This window comes from Mastigoproctus giganteus, chromosome 7, assembly GCF_048544385.1.
Source record: "Mastigoproctus giganteus isolate SK-2022 chromosome 7, ASM4854438v1, whole genome shotgun sequence".
Lineage (NCBI taxonomy): Eukaryota > Metazoa > Arthropoda > Arachnida > Uropygi > Thelyphonidae > Mastigoproctus > Mastigoproctus giganteus.
In genome coordinates, this window is record NC_143581.1 from 123,041,105 (window position 1) to 123,064,274 (window position 23,170).

The following is a 23,170-nucleotide window of genomic DNA, read 5'->3' on the forward strand; positions in this document are numbered from 1 at the left end:
ATACAATAATGCCCACAGCAGCGACAATGCAAGGGGTTTAACATTAAATAACTTATACAAGAAAAATTACTTAAAACATATATTAGGACATAAAACGTATAATTACATATTTTACATATAATATTAACATGTGAAATGAAGACACACGAAAAGCGATGAAAGGACGATGACAGTCACTCGGTTGAAGACGAAAGCTGGTCCCTGATGATGCGTCTTCTGTACGATTTGTCCTCTATGAACGTTTTGTAGTCCATATCTATCTCCTGGACGTTGTGGAGCATCTCCATGGGCAGGAATCTATCCCCTATTCTGAGCCTCCACGCCACAGACTGCAGAGAGGGGATGGCTCTTAAGGGTTTTGGGCGAATCCTCCAATTGCACATCTGCCAAAAATTTGGCGTATTGACTTCTCCCACTATCATTTTAATTGACACAAGCAAGCGGAAGGCAAATATCCGTTTGGAGACGTTGCTGTAATTTAGAAGTTAGCATTAGCATTGCTAGAAGCATTTGATGCAAGAAAGCAAGCTTATGCAGGATCAGCCAAAAAAAAAAAAAAAAAAACACTTCCACTTCATCCCTCTGTTCGTTCGAAATACCTGCCCAGCTGAGCCTTAAACTTATTTAGGCTATCAACTTCCACGACAAGGGATGGAAGTCTGTTCCACCAACCAACCACCCGCCGGCTAAAGGCAAATTTCCGCACGTCTATCCTACATCTGTCTTTCCTCAATTTGAATTTATGCCCTCTCAGGTGATTATTCTGAGCAAGAGGAAGAATCCCATCAGCACTGAGCATGCTCAAACCATTCAAGGCTTTATACACCTCTATCAGATCACCTCGCTGGTGCCTAGTCTCCAGACACTGTAATTTGCAAAACTTAAGCCTTTCTTCGTAAGAGCACCCCTTTGTTCCATTCACTAATCTTGTTGCCCTTCCCTGTACTCGTTCCAGCAGCTCTACATCCTTCTTTAAATGAGGCCTCCAGACCTGTATACAGTACTCAAGGTGTAGCCTGACCATTGCCTTATACAATGGAATAATCACCTCCTTATCCCTGCTAGAAAAATCCTGTATATCATTGACAATACACCATGAGCTACTCTTGCAGCCCGTCTGCACTGCTCAGAGAACTTCATATCTACCTGCATAACCACCCCCAGGTCCCTTTCATTCTCCACCACTGTCAGTGTAGTACCACAGAGTTGATACGTTGCTCTGGGGTTGCTGTTTCTCTTATGTAGTATTTTACATTTGTCAATGTTAAACTTCATTTGCCACCTCTCAGCCCATCTGCTCAACCTTTCCAGATCCTGTTGCAATCTTTGTATCATCTGCAAACTTGGACATTCAGCTTGATATACCATCATAAATATCATTTATAAATACAGAAAACAACAATGGACCCACACTGAACTCTGAGGGACTGCACTAATAACATTAGTCCATGATGAGCAGTGTCCACTGATTACCACTCTCTGTCTTCTCCCCCTCAACAATCCCTTTATCCCTAGCAGTAATTTGCCTCCAATGTCATCAACCTTTCTAAAATCCAATTATATAATATCAAAGTTATTCCCTGCATCCACTTCTTTTGTAACTGCATCATATACATGACATGTATATGATGCAGTCACATCATATCATGTACACATTTGACTCCCCAAATTCCAGTTCTGCATTCCTTATATCTGTGAGACACCACGTCTCTGATATCCGAACAATATCTGCCTTTGATGTTTTGAGCAATACCTCAAATTCATCAAATTTATTTACCATTGGTGTACACGCAAGTATACATGCACCGGTTCCAATTCTTAGCTACCCTAACACGACCCATGGGTTTAATTGTACCGCAATGACTCCCAGCAGTCTCTGAAATATCCTGCATCTTGTTTTCCAGGCTGCTGCTTATTCCAATAGAAGCAGTGCAAGAATCACTTTAACCTTTGCCAGTGGCTACTGTTAATCTATTAGTCCGTGTATCCCCCCCCCCCAAGTTAGCAGTTTTCTGACCCACCTAACACTGCCTCGATGGCATCACCAAATATTCTTGCACCCTTTCTATTTAAGTGTATTCCTTATATCTGTGTGCTGCTGCTGCTTATTCCAATAGAAGCAGTGCAAGAATCACTTTCGCTTCTGCCAGTGGCTACTGTTAATCTATTAGTCCTTGTATCCCCCCCCCAAGCTAGCCGTTTTCTGACCCACCTAACACTGTCTTGATAAGCATCACCAAATATTCTTGCACCCCTTTCTGTTTAAGTGTATCCCATCCCTGTAGAAGCAGTCTCTCCTGTTAACAAGTACAGACCAGGCTGAAAAAAATTGTAGCCCTTGAGCCTTGCACAATCTTTCCAGGGCCGAATTGATCGACAAGGCTCTCATCATATACTCCCTCTATCGTGTCTGGGCAGAATTGCAGACACTTTCAAATTCAACCCTAATTCACGGCTTTTTTTCAACAGTGACCTGTACTTGTTAAGTAATTCCGCCGGTCTCCTACTCTTAATATCATTAGTGCCAACGTGTATAACAATATCACCTTTTGTGCCCTTAAAAGATGATATCCGCACTACAACGTCATCAACCTTTGCCCCTGATAGACATACCCTGGTCCTGTTCCACCTATCCTTTTGACATACTATGTTTCCCGTTTCCCTAACAATAGAGTCACCAACAACTACTAGTTCCTGTGGGACCAGCGCATTCTGCCTTGGGAGTTGCCGCTGTGTTGCGTGATGATCAAGTGCAAGCTCTGGCGAGCCGCCTCCGTAGCCAGGTGGGAAGGAGCAGCAGTGCGTAGCACACGCTTCTTGATTAGACCGGGGTTCGACCCCGTCACCACCAAATACGGAGGATGCGGAAAGGACAGGGAATGACCACCGCACATCCCGGAGCAATATGGTCTTAGTTGCTAATGTTCCTAAAAAAAAAGCAAGCTCTGGCGTTGATGTGGTCAGATGACAGCTTGATGGGCCTCCTCAATTTAGATCCTTTTAGGGCATCCACCCTGTCCTTCAAGCTCTCATATAGGCCCATAACAACGCTGAGTTGTCGCCTGATTTCCTTACACTCCTTACAACGCGCACACACAAAGACATTGTCCATGGCGCTATAATGTCCCGTACCCAATTGATGCACAAACATCAAGGAAGCAGTGCATTTTAAAAGGCTGTGATTCAGAGGGCAACTGTCCCCCCTCAGTTCTCCCCTGAGCCACAGCACTCCCATTAGCTTGAACCTTTTGCTTGGAAGCTCTGGTCTGAGTCATGATTTCGATTTAATTTAAATTTCAGTACAAAATTATAACCCTAAACTTGTATCCCAACACAGTTATAACACTGTATATATTTTTTCTCTCTGTTGCACAAACGGAATAATAACTGCAGTGAATAATGCTCTGGAGAGGACTCCGCCTTGAGGAACTCCCGCAGTGATATTTCTCCAGATTGTGTGTTGATCCGCTTTGAGAAGAATGGTTCTGTCAGAGAGCAGGGTTGTGAAAAAGTACAACATGTCACCTTTTATGTAGAAGTAATTTTCTAGGAGGTGAACAAGCGAGGGGATACTGATGAAATCGAAGGCAGCTTCCAGGTTAATGTACGTGACGGCAAACTCTGCATTAGCTTCTAGTGCACTGAGAATGGTGTTGTTCCATGCACTGAGAATGGTGATGTTAAATTGGTGACTTTGGATCTTCCTGGAATGGCATTGTGAATCTGTAGGGTTTGTGAGAAATGATTTGATTGGTGATGGTTGAAAGTAATGTCTTCTCCACGAGCTTAAAGAGGCTGGAAGAATGAGAGATCGGCCTGATCTGTTTAATGATTGTTGCAGATTGGCATTTAGGGTGTGGCCTCACAGCATATCTGTTACAGAGAGGGGGAAAGTAGTGCCGTGTTAAGACACGGTTAAAAACTGATAGTAAAGGATCGATGATAAACGAGCTAAGAAATTTGATCATGAATTGTGGCACAAGATCAGGGCCTGTAGTTGCAATGGGCGGCAATTCATTTATAACAGTTATAAGCTGCTTCCTGGTAATGCGAACGGTGGCGAGCATATCAGTAGGAGCGTTGTTAATGGGTAAGTTGCCTAGGTATATCGGGGCCACAGGTTTGAGAACCGTGCAGTGTGGTCTATCCACAGTTCAAGGTCTAGTGTTTTAGGAATTCCTGTGTGCTGAGAGTCATAAAACGATTTGCCTTTTCGTAGGGTTGCATTTAAATGCTTTTTAATTGCAAATGATTTCTGGCGGTTGAACACTGCCCGGGCTCTCGAGAGGGCAATACGATCTTGTACAGCGCCTGACTCTTTCCATCTCTTATGCAGCTTTTGTTTTTCTTGAAAGCTGTTGTTCAATGCTTATCATTGCTTTATCAATTAGTTTAGGAAGTTAAGAATCAGTTAGGAAGCAATTATCATGGCTTCCTAACTGATTATCTCTGTGTCGATTTTTAAACAACGGCACACGAAGGGATATTCACTCTAGTCGTAATGTAGTAAATACGTTACCCACAAAACCTTACAAGATAGCAGGCTGTATCCCACTATCCACTTGTTTAAAAATCGGAAAAGAGATGATCACACAGCGGAATGATTTCATGCTTATTTTCTAATAACATGGAACTCAGCTTATTTATGACGATACTATAATACTGGTATGTCTATATACATTCTTAATATTAATTGCTTATCTATGACTGAGGGATACAGCCACTCCCCGACTTACGTAGGGGTTGCGTTCCACAGAACTCTACGTAAGTCGGAATTTCCTTAAATGCTTATGCAGCACTCACAACAATGCGCGCTGAATTTGATTGAAGCAAAAAAGAAATGTTCGACATGTAAACAGAATTATTCATTTTTTATCTCATGCGCAGGATAAATTACAAAAGTGTACAAAATTACAAAAGTGTACAAAATTACAAAAAGAGAGAGGAGACAGGGGCTAAATCGGAAGAGTAGGGTGGACGGCTGCCCTGTACAACGCCATGTTTAGTCAGAAATATCTTCACAACAAACAGGGAGTGGTTGGGGACACTATCACGCAACAAGAACCGTTTTACCTTTCGAGCATCGTTGCCAAAATATCTCTCCACCTGATAAGTATGCTGCTGCGGAAGTTGAGGGCCATGAAGATTTAGAAGGAGATTTTTTCAACACATCACAAAATTTTTCTGCAGCTTGAACTTGGCTTGCGGTTCGCCATAATTATCCGTAAGTATGGCCGTAAGTATTTATCTTCATAAATACTTCTTGTTTTGCTTGAATGGCCATTGGACTCAGGGGCTCTTGCTTGTGAATCTGATTTTCCATCCACATTATTAATAGCTTTACTATGTTCGATATAGCACCTGAACGCTGCGTTGTGATCACTGTCGATCTTAAATGCGTTGATCCTTCAATAAAACTGTCCTTTAAAATAGTATTCACTGTTGAAGCAGGAAGACCTAATTCCGTGCAATAGATGACAAACTTTGTTCTGCTTCGTACTTCTTAATCATTTTCATCTTCATTTCTATAATAATTTTCTTTCCGTTGGTCCCTGTCCCTTCACCATTGTAATAAGTTAATCGGAATGAAGAGAAGATTCTGATAATTTACGTTTTTTTATATGATTGAAGATTTCATTGAAGGGGGAACACATTTCACCATAATTCTAAGGAATAAATATCATTCGGTGAAATTTTGCTGGATCCCAGAACACACTGGTATAGCAGGTAATGAAAGAGCAGATCAGGCAGCCAAACAACAAAACAGTAGAGCACCAGAAATTTACCAAGTACCATACGTGGATTATTTGAAACTTATAAAAGACGTACATTGCAGCGGTCAGAAATATGGAAGTCGCAAAGGAATAACAAACTGCTCCAAATCAAAGAGGAACCAGCATTATGGGATTCCAGCTACAGACAAAACAGACAGGAAGAAGTTGTACTGTCAAGACTCAGGATAGGACATATGGACCTAACCCATATGTTTCTTCTCGTCGGGGACGACCCACCTCGATGTATGCATTGTACATCACCACTTACAGTGAAACATATATTTTTAGAATGTACGCACTTTTCCCTTCTTAGAAAAAATATTTTCCGTTCTCAGTCACGATTGCAAGAATCTCTATCGCTTACCCACATCATTGGAAATAATGCCAACCTAATTGAACTGTATACTTTCTTTAAACAAATTCACTTATATGAATCGATCTGATTCTAAACTGAACCAAATTATTATATAATTGTACAATGACAATATAGATACAGGCATATTTTGGCCTATGCTGCCTTTGTGCCCTTAAACACCCATACCAATAACAATTCACCATAATAATGTAAAAACCCACACAATTCCAGTTATCGGGATTATCGCAAATGCAATAAGATCGCATTTTTTTTTTTTTATGTAAACCCCAAACACGAGAGGTATTAGAACCTATAGTACTTAGTACCGTGCTTGGATTGGAGGTTAAGAGGACAAACGAAGATATTTGTTGACACTGGACTTGAACTTCTGTAGATTGTAATTTTCAGGAAATACGTATGAAGAAAGATTGCTCCAGAAATCAGAAGTTGAATGAATAAACGAGGAAGATGAAAAGTTTGTTCTGTGAGTTTGGAGTTGGACAGTAAATGGATGTTGGCTAGTGGCGGACTGTTTTGAAAGAGAGAGCGGGAATTATAGAAACCAATTCAGAAGAACAGTTGCCATGGATTTTTTTTTTTTTTTTTTTTTTGGTAGTTGTTGGCGCATCGGCTTCTGTGGCCATAATGCACCTCCCAAGGTTTTCGCAGTACTTTGATCCAAGCCCGAGGCGGGATTCAAACCCGCGACCTTTGGGTTGCCAGGCAGGCACTTTACCCACCCGGCTAGCCCGGTCGGCATGGAAGTATCTGTAAAAGAGGCATGCAGCAGAAACAGTACGTCTATGACACAGCGAGTGGAGAGACTCTGTTAGAGATGAATCATTAATTAACCTAACTGCCCTCTTCTGAATGGAATCAAGAAGCCTGAGAGAGGTTTTGGGGGCACCACCCCAGATGTGGGAACAATATTCCATGGCAGGGCAGATTTGCGATTTATACAGAGTGAGCAGCTGTTTGGACGAAAAGTAACTTCCTCTGCATCTAGAAAACCAAGTTTTTTAGATGCAGAGGAAGAAATATTTGTAATGTGCTTGTGCCAAGAGAGATTAGAAGAGAAGTTCAAGTCCAATGTCAACAAATATCTTCGTTTGTCCTTTTAACCTCCAATCCAAGCACGGTACTAAGTACTATAGGTTCTAATACCTCTCGTGTTTGGGGTTTACATAAAAAAAAAAAAAAAAAAAAAGAGATATATCATTTTGCCTAGAAATCGGAGTGTCACTAAAGATAAGCATAGGAGCAGAAGAATCCTTTTTGCGAGATATAAGACAAGACTGAGTTTCAGAAGGGTTGAAATCAACTAAGTTGTCTTTGCCCCACTGGAGAATTACCTGAAGATCGGCATTTAAGGAATTGGAAGCAGATTTTCGAGAAGTTGAAGCTGATTGAGCAGGACAAGGTTTCTCAAAATAGAAAGTGGCATGCAATGTGCTATCATCGGCAAAACTATGGATAGGATTTCCAGTCAATGGAAGACGGTCATTAATATAAAAGAGGAAAAGAGTGGGGGAAAGAACTGAACCTTGGGGGACACCGGCATTAGTGGAGAAGTTAGAAGACAGAGAGCCATCTACCATCACCCTCAGTGAGCGATCAGAGAGAAAACTGGATAACCAATTACAAAAACAGTTGGCAAACCATAAGATGGAAGCTTGTTTAGAAGACCTTTCCAAACACGATCGAAAGCCTTTGAGATGTCAAGAGCAACTACTTGTGTTTCACCGAACCTTTCCAATTGAATTAGTCCATAAATGGGTAACATAAGTCAGAATATCACCAGTGGATCGACACTTACGGAATCCATACTGGCGATCGTTGATCAGACGGAAAGTTTCTAGGTAGTTTAAGAGTTGGCGGTCAATTGATTTCTCCATTATTCAGAAAGAGTAAAGGAATTGCAATGGGTCGATAATTGGATGGGAGGGATTTGTCACCCTTCTTTAGGAAATGGTTGGATATGACCAAATTTCCCAGCAGAAGGAAAAACACCTTTGGAATAAAAAATTGAAAAAAGGCAGAAAAGAATAGGAGTAAGTTCCGGAGCACAGGTTTAGAGAACAAGTCGAGAAATACCATCGGGACCTGGAGCTTTCTTAGCATCAAGATTCGTCAAAATCCTTCTAACATCCTTTTGACGGAAGACCACAGGAGGAATTGAATGGAGCGTGTTGGGAATGGTGGGAGTTGTTTTACCAAGATCATTAATACATGAGTTGGAAGAAAAATGGGATGCTAGCAGGTCAGCTTTATCCTTGGCTGAAGTGACAACAGAACCATCTGGTTTGGACAGAGCTGGGATCAGAGATGGGCAAAAGGTGCGGCCATTAGCTTTGGCAAGAGACCAGAATATTCGGCTACCATTAGGGCAAGAAGTAAGTTTTCTACTCTTAGCCTGTTCTAACTAGGTGGTAGATGACTCTCATCAACCGGTGAAATAACACCACTTTGCTTATTGGAGGCTTGAAGTGGTGGAACCCATGTTTAGTCTCTAGAGCTAAGTTTCGGCCAACCCTTCCCTATCTCTTACATCATGCAGTATGATTGATGATTTTTGACGTTATGATGAATGTCGTGGCGAGATCCAATATTCCTTACATTTCGAGGGTACAGCTCTAAAACGGTGTTCGCAGGCCGGCCGCTAGTTAGTACACCGGACTGAACCTATTGGTAACTCTCTAGGAAGCTTCCGGATCAGCTAGTGTATAATCTTGCTACCTCTACTCTGCCAGATAGTGACTGGAGGGAGTCCGAGTAGTGTGTATGCTGGGAGCATTGTCGAGGCCACGTTATGTCAAGGATCTGGGTATATTCTTACCACATGTACGCCATATCCAAAAATTTCATTACTTCATACAGCATGTCCCACCCACTTTTTCTTACTATTGAATACACTATGAATTGTCAAAATAATAGAGCAAGCTTATCTGCGAAAGGATCTAAACCTCCCAAGGACTTCCTAATTCATTTCACAAATATACGTGGTCTCAATTCTAATCTCAACGATGTCCATTTCCACTTGCAATCTTCCAAACCCCATGTACGTTTCCTGACTGAATCTCAGTTATCAGTTGATTCAGCTACTGCTCATCTCAGATGTCCAAATTATTTGCTGTATGATTCCTTTCGCCTCAAAGGTGGTACTTGTGCATATGTCCGTTCTGATATTCCCTGTCAGAGACTTGGCAATTTGGAATCTCCTCTCTTTGATCTTCTCTGGCTTCAAATCTCTCTACCTCATTGTGTAAAATTCATCTGTTGTCTCTACCGTTCTCCCAACTCCACTAATCACTTGGAGCTCTTTGACTTCCTCTCTTTGCAACTTGACTTTCTCCAGTCCAACTTTCCTAACAGTGAGGTAATTTTCCTTGGTGATTTTAACGTTCACAACTCCAGCTGGCTTCCGTTTTCTAGTCACACCGACCCAGTAGGTCGAGATGCTGAGGCTTTTGCAATTACTAATGACCTAACACAGATTGTTCATTTACCTACAAGAATACCGGACAATCCTAATCATACAGCCAATACGCTTGATCTTTTTCTCACAAACAACCCTTCTAAGTACAAGGTTGAAGTGAGAGGTCCTTTAGGCACTTCAGATCACAACTTTGTGATTGTCTCTTCTCCAATGGAACCTTTATCTCATGCCTATTCCCAACCTCGTATTGTTTGGCATTACAAGAATGCAAAATGGGATGACCTGCGAGATTTCTTTTCTTCTTTTCCTTGGTCTGATTACTGTTTGAAAACTTCTGATGACAACGTTTGCTCAGATCGTGTCAGTGAAATTATTCTTGCAGGAATGGAATCCTTTATCCCACACTCCACTTTAAAATCTCGTCCTTTATCTAAACCTTGGTTTTCCAATAAATGTGCTAAGGCTGTCCAAGAGAAGAACGTTGCATATCGTAATTGGCTTGTTTCTAATTCTTCAGTTTCATTTTCTGCCTACACCAAAGCTCGCAACAATTGTAAAGCAGTTATTAATCAGTCCAAACTAGAGTTTGAACAGGCTAAGAGTAGAAAACTTGCTTCTTGCCCTAATGGTAGCCGAGCATTCTGGTCTCTTGCCAAAGCTATTGGCCGCAACTTTTGCCCATCTCTGCTCCCACCTCTGTCCAAACCAGATGGTTCTGTTGTCACTTCAGCCAAGGATAAAGCTGACCTGCTAGCATCCCATTTTTCTTCGAGCTCATGTATTAATGATCTTGGTAAAACACCTCCCACCATTCCTAACACGCTCCATTCAATGCCTCCTGTGGTCTTCCGTCAAAAGGATATCAGAAGGATTTTGATGAATCTTGATGCTAAGAAAGCTCCAGGTCCTGATGGTATTTCTCCACTTGTTCTCAAAACCTATGCTCCTGAACTTACTCCTATTCTTTGCCGCCTTTTTTCACTTTCTTATTCCAAAGGTGTTTTTCCTTCTGCTTGGAAATTTGCTCATATCCAGCCAGTTCCTAAAAAGGGTGACAAATCCCTCCCATCCAATTATCGTCCCATTGCTATTACTTCTACTCTTTGTAAAGTAATGGAGAAACCAATTAACCGCCAACTCTTAAACTACCTAGAAACCTTCCGTCTGATCAACGATCGCCAGTATGGATTCCGTCAGTGTCGATCCACTGGTGATATTCTGGCTTATGTTACCCATTTATGGACTAATTCAATGGAAAGGTTCGGTGAAACACAAGTAGTTGCTCTTGACATCTCAAAGGCTTTTGATTGTGTTTGGCATAAAGGTCTTCTAAACAAGCTTCCATTTTATGGTTTGCCAACTGTTTTTAGTAATTGGTTATCCAGTTTTCTCTCTGATCGCTCACTGAGGGTGATGGTAGATGGCTCTCTGTCTTCTAACTTCTCCACTAATGCCGGTGTCCCCCAAGGTTCAGTTCTTTCCCCCACTCTTTTCCTCTTGTATATCAATGACCTTCTTCCATTGACTGGAAATCCTATCCATAGTTTTGCCGATGATAGCATATTGCATTCAACTTTCCATTTTGAGAAACCTTGTCCAGCTCAATCAGCTTCAAGTTCTCGAAAATCTGCTGCCAATTCCTTAAATGCCGATCTTCAGGTAATTCTCCAGTGGGGCAAAGACAACTTAGTTGATTTCAACCCTTCTAAAACTTAGTTGATTTCAACCCTTCTAAAACTCAATCTTGTCTTATATCTCGCAAAAGGGATTCTTCTGCTCCTATGCTTATCTTTAGTGACACTCCGATTTCTAGGCAAAATGATATATCTCTTTTGGGGATTACCCTGATTTCTAATCTCTCTTGGCACAAGCACATTACAAATATTGCTTCCTCTGCATTTAAAAAACTTGGTTTTCTCTTTCGCTCTCGGCGTTACTTTTCTCCCAAACAGCTGTTCACTCTGTATAAATCGCAAATCCGCCCTGCCATGGAATATTGTTCCCACATCTGGGGTGGTGCCCCCAAAACCTCTCTCAGGCTTCTTGATTCCATTCAGAAGAGGGCAGTTAGGTTAATTAATGATTCATCTCTAACAGAGTCTCTCCACTCGCTTTCTCATAGACGCACTGTTTCTGCTGCATGCCTCTTCTACAGATACTTCCATGGGCACTGTTCTTCTGAATTGGCTTCTATAATTCCTGCTCTCTCTTTCAAAACAGTCCGAACACGTGCCGCCACCAGCCAACATCCATTTACTGTCCAACTTCAAACCCACAGAACCAACTTTTCATCTTCCTCATTTATTCATTCAACTGCCGTTTTCTGGAACAACCTTCCTTCATACGTATTTCCTGAAAATTACAATCTACAGAAGTTCAAGTCCAATATCAACAAATATCTTCTTTCGTCTTCTCAACCTCGAACCCAAGCACGGTACTAAGTACTATAGGTTATAATACCTCTCGTGTTTGGGGTTCTCATAAAAAAAAAAAAAAAAAAAAAAAAACTCTAGTTTGGACTGATTAATAACTGCTTTACAATTGTTGCGAGCTTTGGTGTAGGCAGAAAATGAAACTGGGTATTTAGAAACAAGCCAATTACGATATGCAACATTATTCTCTTGAACAGCCTTAGCACATTTATTGGAAAACCAAGGTTTAGATAAAGGTCGAGATTTTAAAGTGGAGTGTGGGGTAAAGGATTCCATTCCTGCAAGAATAATTTCACTGACACGATCTGAGCAAACGTTGACATCAGAAGTTTTGAAACAGTAATCCTACCAAGGAAAAGAAGAAAAGAAGTCTCGCAGGTCATCCCATTTTGCATTCTTGTAATGCCAGACAACACGAGGTTGGCAATAGCCATGAGATAAAGGTTCCATTGGTGAAGGCACAATCACCAAGTTGTGATCTGAAGTGCGTAAAGGACCTCTCACTTCGACCGTGTATTTAGAAGGGTTGTTTGTGAGAAAAAGATCAAGCGTATTGGCTGTATGATTAGGATTGTCCGGTATTCTTGTAAGTAAATGGACAATCTGTGCAAGGTCATTAGTAATTGCAACAGCCTCAGCATCTCGACCAGCTGGGTCGGTGTGACTAGAAAACGGAAGCCAGCTGGAGTTGTGAACATTAAAATCACCAAGAAAATTACCTCACTGTTTGGAAAGTTGGACTGGAGAAAGTCAAGTTGCAAAGAGAGGAAGTCAAAGAGCTTCAAGTGATTAGTGGAGTTGGGAGAACGGTAGAGACAGCAGATGAATTTGACACAATGAGGTAGAGGGATTTTAAGCCAGAGAAGATCTAAGAGAGGAGATTCCAAATTGCCAAGTCTCTGACAGGGAATATCAGAACGGACATATGCACAAGTACGACCTTTGAGGCGAAAGGAATCATACAGCGAATAATTTGGGCATCTGAGATGAGCAGTAGTTGAATCAACCGATAGTCGAGATTCCGTCAGAAAAAGTACATGGGGTTTGGTAGACTGCAAGTGCAAATGGACATCATTGAGATTAGAATTGAGACCACGTATATTTGTGAAATGAATTAGGAAGTGCTTGGGAGGTTTACATCTTTTCGCAGATAAGCTTGCTATATTAGTTTGACAATTCATGTTGTATTCCATAGTAAGAAAAAGTGGGTGGGATATGCTGTATGAAGTAATGAAATTTTTGGATATGGCGTAGACATGGTAAGAATATACCCAGATCCTTGACATAACGTGGCCTCGACAATTCTTCCCGCATACACACAACTCGGACTCCCTCCAGTCACAATCTGGCAGAGTAGAGGTAGCAAAATTATACACTAGCTGATTCGGAAGCCTCCTAGAGAGTTACCAATAGGTTCGGTCCGGTGTACTAACTGGCGGCCGACCTGCAAACACCGTTTTAGAGCTGTACCCTCGAAATGTAAGGAATATTGGATCTCGCCACGATGTTCATCAATCATACTGCATGATGGAAGAGATGGAGAAGGGTTGACGGGAACTTAGCTCTAGAGACTAAACATGGGTTCCACCACTTCAAGCCTCCAATAAGCAAAGTGGTGGTATTTCACCGGTTGATGAGAGTCATCTACCACCTCGTACTGCCTGGTAACATAGATGGGCGGCGTTCTTCCATGTGGTGTGGGCGCCACACCTCGACCCCTTCTTACGTTGGTTCACACCTGGGTGGTCACCCACTATGTACTTGTGCATGGAGGTTATACCCAGGATTACTAAAAGTCCAACCGTCGTGAATGTGCAAGCAGACGATTTGGCTGTCACAGACCGTCCGGACTTCGCCGAAATTGGGTCCACTTGACTTGAGTGTCACCCGAATATCAGTTCCATCACCGTTTTAGACTCCCAGGTAGCAAGTACAGCTTGTCTGGCATATCTGAGAGAATGTCTGTGACTACCCGTTTTAACAGATTGCTCTAACAGAAAAGTCAAAGTGAAAAGTGAAAAGTCAAAGTGGAAAGTGAAAATTGTTTTTATTGTTTTATGGTAGTGACCTCCAGAAATGTGCTTAAGAAAAATATCACAAAGGCATTCAAAATTGAATCTTTTAACCGAATTGAATCTATGATACCGATGAATGCATAGCGCAATTTCCATTATAAAAATGAACTTTTAGAGCGATAAATAGCTTAGTTATATAGCGAAAATTTCAATTCGAGGTCTTGGAATGTATTACCAAAAAAATGTGTTGTTGGGTTCACATTGCGATGTTTTCGTTTATTTTTAATGATGCAAAATACGTTTCCACGATTTTTTTAAGTTTACACCGGCCGGCAAAAACTTACGTAATGTTGAATTTCCATAAGTCGAGTATTACATAAGTCGTGGAGTGCCTGTATTTCATTCGTTACCGGAATAAGCTTCCTAAATAATAAACAATGCCTCCAATTTTCTTGAGATGTTTTATTCTAAAAGAGCCAGTGATGATAAATGACAGATTTTTTTTTAAACAGGGGCATGGTGGGGAGAGGGGGATATATGTGATATCCCGCAGAATTGCCCGAGTAACATATTCAATGAAGTGAACCAAGTATTCCATCATATCAGTTTATGTTTCTATAATTTGTTTCTAATTATGTTTCTACACTAAAGTTAGTGAAAAAATTTTCCTTAAAAAATAACAATAAATAACTTTACTTATTTTTACAAATTACCATCATCCTTTTGCCAAACTATGCTCTCTTGTAACTTGAAAATTCTATGATATTACTATAATATTGGTATACCCATGTACATTCCTAAAAAAAAAAATGTCAGTTACCGTCAACTAGTTTAGAATCAAACACCTGAAGAATATCAGAGCATATCATTCAGGAGGCTTATTCTAGTACGAATGAATCCTTCAGTTGTTGGAAGCAGTTCAAAGATGTAACATTAAGGGGTGAAAAAACAAAAAAACTTTGAACTGCTTCCAACAACTGAAGGATATTTCGTTCGTACTAGAATATGCCTCTTGAATTATAAATATGCGATGCCTCCGATATTCTTGAGATGTTTGATTCTAAACTAGTTTACGCAAACTGACAGATTTTTTCCCTTTAGATACAACTATTACACATACCAGGATGTACCGCGATTGTTCTTTTTTTAATCAGGCCAAAGTGAGACGAAAACATAGGTGTGGTCAACTTTCTCACTTAACATGAAACCGGATGTAAAATTCCAGCGCATCTTTGGAGAACATAACATTATTCTTCATTTTGGTATGCTAATTCTTCAATGTGATAACGAACACAAAACTCAGAATCAAACACGATGCCGAGCGATATCTCAATATTTCACGTGATTTATTCATCAGTAGTAATACATCATCAATTAGAAGGACATGCTTTTATGCAATAGTTTGTATCATATGAAACCATTTTAAACGAATAATTTGAGTGAACCGTATGAAACAGGTAAATATGTGCAAAAAATAAGATAATAATAATGATAACAACGACATTGGGGGGTGGGAATGCTTATAAGGCTAGATCATAACCGATTGTTGACCAGTCATTGATATTTTCATTAATACGGTTTTAGGAGAGGAAAAAAAAAAAAAAAAAAATATATATATATATATATATATATGTTACTGTAAAAGCCAAAAATCTGGTAATCCCATGTGGTTAGGATACCTGGCTTTCGCCTAGGAGGCCCGGGTTCGATTCCATTTCCGGCATGGGAACTCCATTTTTTACCCCAGGGGCTCACATCCAGTGAGTATGGGCTTGACGCACCTAGGGTCCTGAGCTGGATATCATCGTTCTTGCTTTCTTGTTGATTCCCTTCTCTCTCTCTCTCTCTCTCTCTCTCTCTCTCTCTCTCAGGGTAACGCAGGAAATTGTTGTACAGGAAATTTGGCTGGTGCAGCATAAGCTTCAGGCTTCCTTATATGGTTAATAATAAATAAATAATAATAATAATTTACCAGTTAACTTTGGCAAAAGCCCAAAATTCGGACTTTAAAAGTTCTGTAAAAACGGTAAATCATAGGATTTACCGTTTTAGAAAAGGTTCCACAATGTTCATCCCTCCTTCCTATTTTCAAAGAAGAGCATAAATTGTATGCTCCTGCCTCCACAAGTTTGTCTGTGTTACATATCCATTATATTCGGAATGACTTGTAACACAGCGTTGTCGTAGTAATATGAAATATATCACCCTATGCCCTTGGTTAAAAATCGGAAAAGTAAATTAAGCCGGGAATTCATTCCTTCCCTTGTCGCACCGTCATCAACGACATTTCAGGGATAGGGAATATATTTTCCTTATACCCTTGTTCAAAAATTGGTAAGGTGATAATCGGACAGTGCATAAAGGACAGTGCATAAAAAATTGAAAAAGTGAAGGAGGCAAGAAATGATAATTTCTTGCCTCCTTCACTTTTTCAATTTTTAAACAAGGGGTATTGGGGTGGTATATCTGCTATCCCCGAAAAATTGCCTAGGTAAAATTACCATATTCGGAGCTCCTAACATGCAGTACTTATTATTATTATTGCTCTTATATTATTTCTCCTTGAATGGGGGTTCCATCTCGTGACAGGTATTGCTACCAAGTACACAAGGTAGTTGTTGTTGTTATGTCCGATGTTATTGTTGGTCGAGGAAATCTCTTGACTATCTTAAAGGTGTTCAGGATTGCGATTTTCTGGAGTTCCTTGTAGGTGTTCTCTGGGAGACCTATTGCTGCTATGCTGCTATGTAAAGTCTTTTGCACCATACGTTAACACGATGATCGGAAGGTCGTTACTTCTTGCATATGCCACATCTTTGATCTCCTGTCTTAGGTTCGTTATTATTATTATTATTTCTCCATGACTGGGGGATTCCACTCCGTGATGAGTACTGCTACCAAGTACAAGGGGTGGTTGTTGTTATGTCTGATGTTACTGTTGGTCGAGTATCTCTGACTATCCTACGGGTGTTCAGGATTGCGACTTTCTGGAGGTTCCTTGCAGGTATTCTCTGGGGGACCTATTGCTGCTAGGATGTTATGCAGGGTCTTTGGCACCGGCACCGTACCGGTGGTTGACACGATGGTCGTTACTTGTTGCACATGCCACATCTCTTTGGTTTCCTGTCTTAGGGGTTCGTGTACTTCGTAATTTTTTTCCTCATGGGTTTTCTGGACATTGCTACTGTTGGGCACTACTAAATCAATCGGGTAGGTAGCCTTTTCCATTTTGTCCACAAGGGTTATGTCCGGTCTGTTGTGCGGGATGGTCTTATCCGTTATTATGGGGCGGTCCCAGTACAGCTTGTGGGTTTAGGGATGTCTAGTACTGCCTGGGGTTCGTACTTGTAGTATGGTACACTTTCTTTGGTCAACTGGTATTTCCTCGCTAGTTTCTGATATATTATCCTGGATACCTGGTCGTGTCCATGAGTGTACCCAGTCTGGGTGATCACCTTGCACCCCGCGGTGATGTGTTGGATCGTTTCTGAGACCATGTGGCGTCGTCCACATGTGTCATCTGACATTCTGGGCTTCTTTGTGATGTATTTTCTATAGTTTCTGGTGTTGATTACTTGGTCTTGGATGGCGAGCATGAATCCTTCAGTCTCGGCGAAGAGCGTCCCGCTTGTGAGCCATGCATTGGAAGCAATGTTATCGATGTGATCTTGATGGAGGTCATTGTAGTGTCTGCCATGGAGTGCCTTATTTGCTCATCTTCTTAGCTTCGTTTCTTGTGCCGTCTGGGCTGGACGGGACTCCTCGCTTAGGTTGAGTGGGAGTATACACTTATCTATCTTCCTTATGGCCTGGTAGAGTGGTGCTCTGTTCTCGAAGTAATCCTTCAGGTTAACTATCGCTTTTCTCTGTTGCTCTATCAGGCCCCTTCCTCCCCTTTTTCCGAGCTATTGTTTGTCTCTCCGTTTCTGACTTCGGGTGGTGTTAGCGGCTCTTGGTCATCATTGTCCTTGTCTTTCGCATGATATCATCTAGCTCGGTGTTAGTCCAATCTATGACCTCAAAGGAGTATATTAGTACTAGAGCTGCACAGGTGTTTATGGCTTTAACTGTGTTCCCTTCGTTCAATTTTGCTTTCAGCAGGTTTCTGAGTCTCTGATGGTATTTTTCGGTCAGGCACTTCTTGATTTCCTTGTGCTCTAACTGCTGAGCTTGCATCATCGCTAGGTATTTGTGGGCCTCTCCTTCTGTCATAGCTTCGATCTCTTTACCAGTCAGCAGCTGGTAGTTTCGGCGGACTAATTTTCCCTGGTGCAGTGCGTGAGTCTTGAATTTGTCTAGAGTCTACACCAATGCAAGACCTATCTTGACTCTTAATTATTATTATCATCATCATCATCATCAGCCATATGATGCAAGGAAGCCTGAGGCTTTTGTGTCACCAGAAAACGTTACATCAATGTTCTTTTTTCCCATCAAAGATGTAAAAAAAAAAAAATTGAGTTACCCTGAGAGAGAGAGAGAGAGAGAGATGAGAGAGAGAGAGAGAGAGAGAGAGAGAGAGAGAGAGAGAGAGAGAGAGAGAGTCAGGAAGTAGAAGGGAATCACCAAGGAAGAGACGAATGATGATATCCAGCTATGAAACTTCACATTAATTTGTTAATTTGTGAGACTGGGCTTGGCACACCCAGGACCCTGGGTGTGCCAAGCCCAGACTCACCAGAAGTGAGCCCCTGGGGTTCAATTTAAGTTAGATAATGGGAAAGAATTCAAAAATGTGATTATCAAACGAGCTTTTAACAATTCGAACTGTTAATTACTGAGGATTTACTATATGAGAGTGGTAAAAGTCTTAAATAAGCGAAATGAGTTGATATTTCGTGCTTTTACAATACGGACTGAAATCTAAGGTAAAATAAAACCTAAGATTTTACGAATTCGGACTGAAACCATAATCAGAGCAGTGCAAGTCCGAAATAAAATGAAATTTTGGACTTTTACCAAAGTGAACCGATAATCCTAGTGTTTGCCGGATATTCGAGCTTTTACAGTCACATACAATATACACTGTGCTGCCACTTTATTAGGTACACCTACCTAGCAGCATGTTGAGCCTCCTTAGCCTTCAAAACAGCCTGAATTCGTCTAGGCATGGATTGAACAAGATCCTGAAAACGCTGTGCAGGAATGGAGTATCATGCAGACATGAGTGTGTCACGCAGTTCCTTGAGATTCGACGGAGGTGTACGCCTGCAGCGAACAGCCCTTTTCCAGCTCATCCCAAAGATGTTCAATAGGATTGAGATTTGAGGACTGAGCGGACCATTCCATAGTGATTCGGGCTTTGTGCACCGGCGCATTATCCTGATGGAAGCAACCATCTGACTGTGGATAAAATGTCAACATGAACGGGTGCATTTGGTCAGCAACGATGTGGCATTCAGACGTGAATCTATGGGTATCAGTGGACCCAACGTGTGCCCAGAAAACATTCCCCACACCATAACACTGCCCCCACCACCTTGCACAGTAGTCGTCAGACATGACGGGTCCATGGATTCATGTTGTTTTCGCCAAATTCTGAGCCTTCCATCAACATGATGCACCAGGAACTTCGATTCGTCAGACCAAGGAACTGTTTTCTAATCCTCGATAGTCCAGTGCTGGTGTTGCTGTGCCCACAGGAGCGTGCTCTCTTGTTCTTCATTGATAACAAAGGTACGCGATGTGGCCGTCGGACTGTTGTAGCCCATTCGCGACAAAGTGCGACTAGTGGTCCGTTGCGATATTTTGTTCTGCGCACCAAGGTTGTATTCTGACGTGATGTGCGACATTGTGGCCCGTCTGTTTGCTTGCACAAGTCTAGCCATCCTCCTCTGTCCTCTCTCTCTCTCATCAACAAGCGATTTTCTTCCACAGGAGCGCTGTTGAGAGGATGTTTTCTGTTCATTGCACCATTCTCGATACACCCTTAAAACTGTGGTGCGTGAAAAATTCAAGAGAATTGCAGTTTCAGAGATGCTTTGTCCAACACGTCTTGCACTTAGTACCATGCTACATTCGAAGTCCGTTAGATCACTCCTTTTCCCCATACTTGCTACGGTTTGTACGCTTAACTGATACTAGAAAGGTTGTTCTGCTGCATTTATATCCACAACTGTGGTCATGTGACTTGCAACGCTGTGGGACAAACCATTTGTGTGCACAACAGGGGTGTGCCTAATAAAGTGGTAGCACAGTGTAGGTGGTGACAATATGTTTCTGTTGCCTCGTCATCAAACAGCGCAACTTCACTTTAAAATGTAATCACTAGTAATTGAAACAGTTTAAATTTGTAAACATTACTTTGAAGTAACTGACATTGATTATACGCGAAATCGGAAGTTGTGGATAAACGAAATCGATATTTGTCCAGTTTTTCCAAAAAGTAAAATCGGCAACAAGTATTACAGAAGTTTAGCACTCATAAATAATGCAACATAAAAAACTACACAAGAAAAAAAAGTAGATAAATAAAATAACACTGGTCAACAAAATTAAACTTTTTTTTTTCCGGTCAAAGATGTAATAAACACACCAGTGCTAGACTAGTTTTGCTTGCTGATTTCAAATATGTTCGATTTTTTAGCACTTTTTGTTTTTGTAGACGATTTCTTAATAAAACACATTAAACTGGTTAACTCGTGCACTTTAAACCCAATACGCTGTATACATACAGTTAAAATAATACACTATACAAAGAACATTTGAAAAGTTTGTGGCCTGAGTATTAACATTAAGATTAATAGATGCATATGATGCAAAAAAGCAGCATCAGCATAAAAAAAAAAAAGAACCTTTCCATTTCATCCCCCATTCACTCAAAATGTTTGTCTAATTCTGCCTTGAATTTATTTACGATGTCAACTTCCACAACGACAATGGAAGTTTGTTCCAGCAATCAACCATCCACTGGCTAAAGGTAAATTTCCGCACATCTATTCTACAACTGTCTTTCCTCAATTTGAATTTATGTCCCCTCATCCGATTAATCTGGGCAAGTGGAAGAATCCCATCAGCACTAAGCTTGCTCAAACCATTCAAGGCCTTATACACTTCAATCAGATCACCTCGCACGAGCTTTTCCTCATAAGAGCAACCCTTTGTTCTCCTCACTGTACTCGTTCCAGCAGCTCTACATCTTTCCTAAAATGAGTCCTCCAGACCTGTATACTGTACTCAAGGTGTGATCTGACCAGTGCCTTATACAAGGGGACAATCACCTCCTTATCCCTGCTAGAAAAATTTCTGTATATCATTGACAAGATACCATAAGCTACTCTTGCATACTGTCTGCACTGCTCAGAAAACTTCATATCTGGCTGCACATTACCCCCAGACTTTTTCATTCTCCACTGCTCTGTGTAGTTCCACACAGTTCATACGTTACTCTGGACTGACTGCAACCCACATGCAGTACTTTAACATTTGTCAATGTTAAACTTCAGTTTCCCCCTCTCAGCCCATCTGCTCAATTTCTCTAGATCCTGTTGCAGTAGCGTACTGTTTGCTTCGACTGTTTGCATATGATACGAAGTTTGCTTTGTATCATATGCAAACTTGGACATTAAGCCTGATATACCTTCATCAATATTAATAAATACAGAAAAAAAAAAAAACAATGGACCCAACACTGAACCGTGGGGGACCCCACTAATAACATTAGTCCACGAAGAGCAGTGTCCATTGATTACCACTCTCTGTCTTCTACGAAGTATGAAAAGTTTATATGAGGAGTCTGGTACCCTTGGTACTATGTTGAAATACTCTTCTGCCACTAATGCTACAATGGTTTGATACCAGCTGCGATGAAACAGTTTTCTCTTGGGCCTCCAGGAATGTTGTCGTTGTTGGGTGTATCAGCAAATTAGGCCATATACAAAGGGTACTAGGAAAGTTTTGCAATACAGCTTTGTTTATTTAATTTTTTCAAAGTAATTTCCTCTACATTCAATGCACCTCTCCATCCTCCGAAACCAATCTTTAAACCAGTTCTGCCAAGTTTCACTAGGGAGTAAAGCACACTCGTTGTCCCAAGCCCGTAGAAGGTCCTCATCACTGGAAAACCGCCTCCCTTTTAGCTTCATTTTCACATGCGGGAACAGTGCAAAGTCGCAGGGAGCAAGGTCTGAACTGTAGGGAGGGTGCTCGAGAAGTTTCAGTCCTGTCGTGGTCAAATATTCGGTGCAGGCTTTGGCGCTGTGAGCTGCAGCATTATCGTGATGGAGGTACCAGGTGTCCATTCTTGACTTTGGCCGCAGGTTCTTCATAGATCCAATGACTTTAGGCAGGCATTGTTCAGTATACCACTTAGCTGTGACTGTCTTCTGCGTGTCCAAAACGACACGTTCCACAATTCCACTCGATTTGAAAAATACAGCTATCATTTTCTTCTTTACAGATCGGGATTTTCTGACAATTACGGGTGTGTCGTCATCATCAAAGACCCAAACTTTGTTTTGAGCCTTGGTCGGCAGATCGTAATAGTACAGCCAAGTCTCGTCACCTGTCACGATGTTGTTCACATACCGAGATTGTCCCTTATGAAACTTTTTTAACATCTCCCGGCACCAAGTCACACGTCGTGTCATCTGCTCTTCAGTCAGTTGATGCGGCACCCAGAGAGAACAAAGTTTCTTCACGTGCAAATGATCTTGCAGAATCGAACGAATTGCTGGTGCATTTAGGCCCAAAGTATCCTCTATCTGTTGGTAGGTCACTCGCCTGTTTTCGTCAAGCATTTTCCTCATAGCAGTAACGTTTTCCTCCGTAACTGACGTTCGTGGCCTTCCCGGCCTCTCAGAATCCTCCAGAGTGAAATTTCCCCTTTGGAATTCTCTATACCACCTGAATATCGTTGTACGATGTGGACAATCATCATCTAGTGCAAGAGTCATTTCTTCTAAGCACTGGTCTATGGTTAAACCACGCACGAAATTATACCGCAAACTGTCCTTATCTCATTTCGTGACTACGATGCCATCGCAAGCACTTTACATTCTCACTACTAATGAATAACTGAGCCCATCGACTTGGCGCGGCGGCTACTATGCACGTATGAACATGTCTCAATATGCAGCAACAAGCAGCTTCCTGTGATTCATTGTTGCGTCATATTGCAAAACTTTCCTAGTACCCTTTGTATATCTGTAAGCTGCATG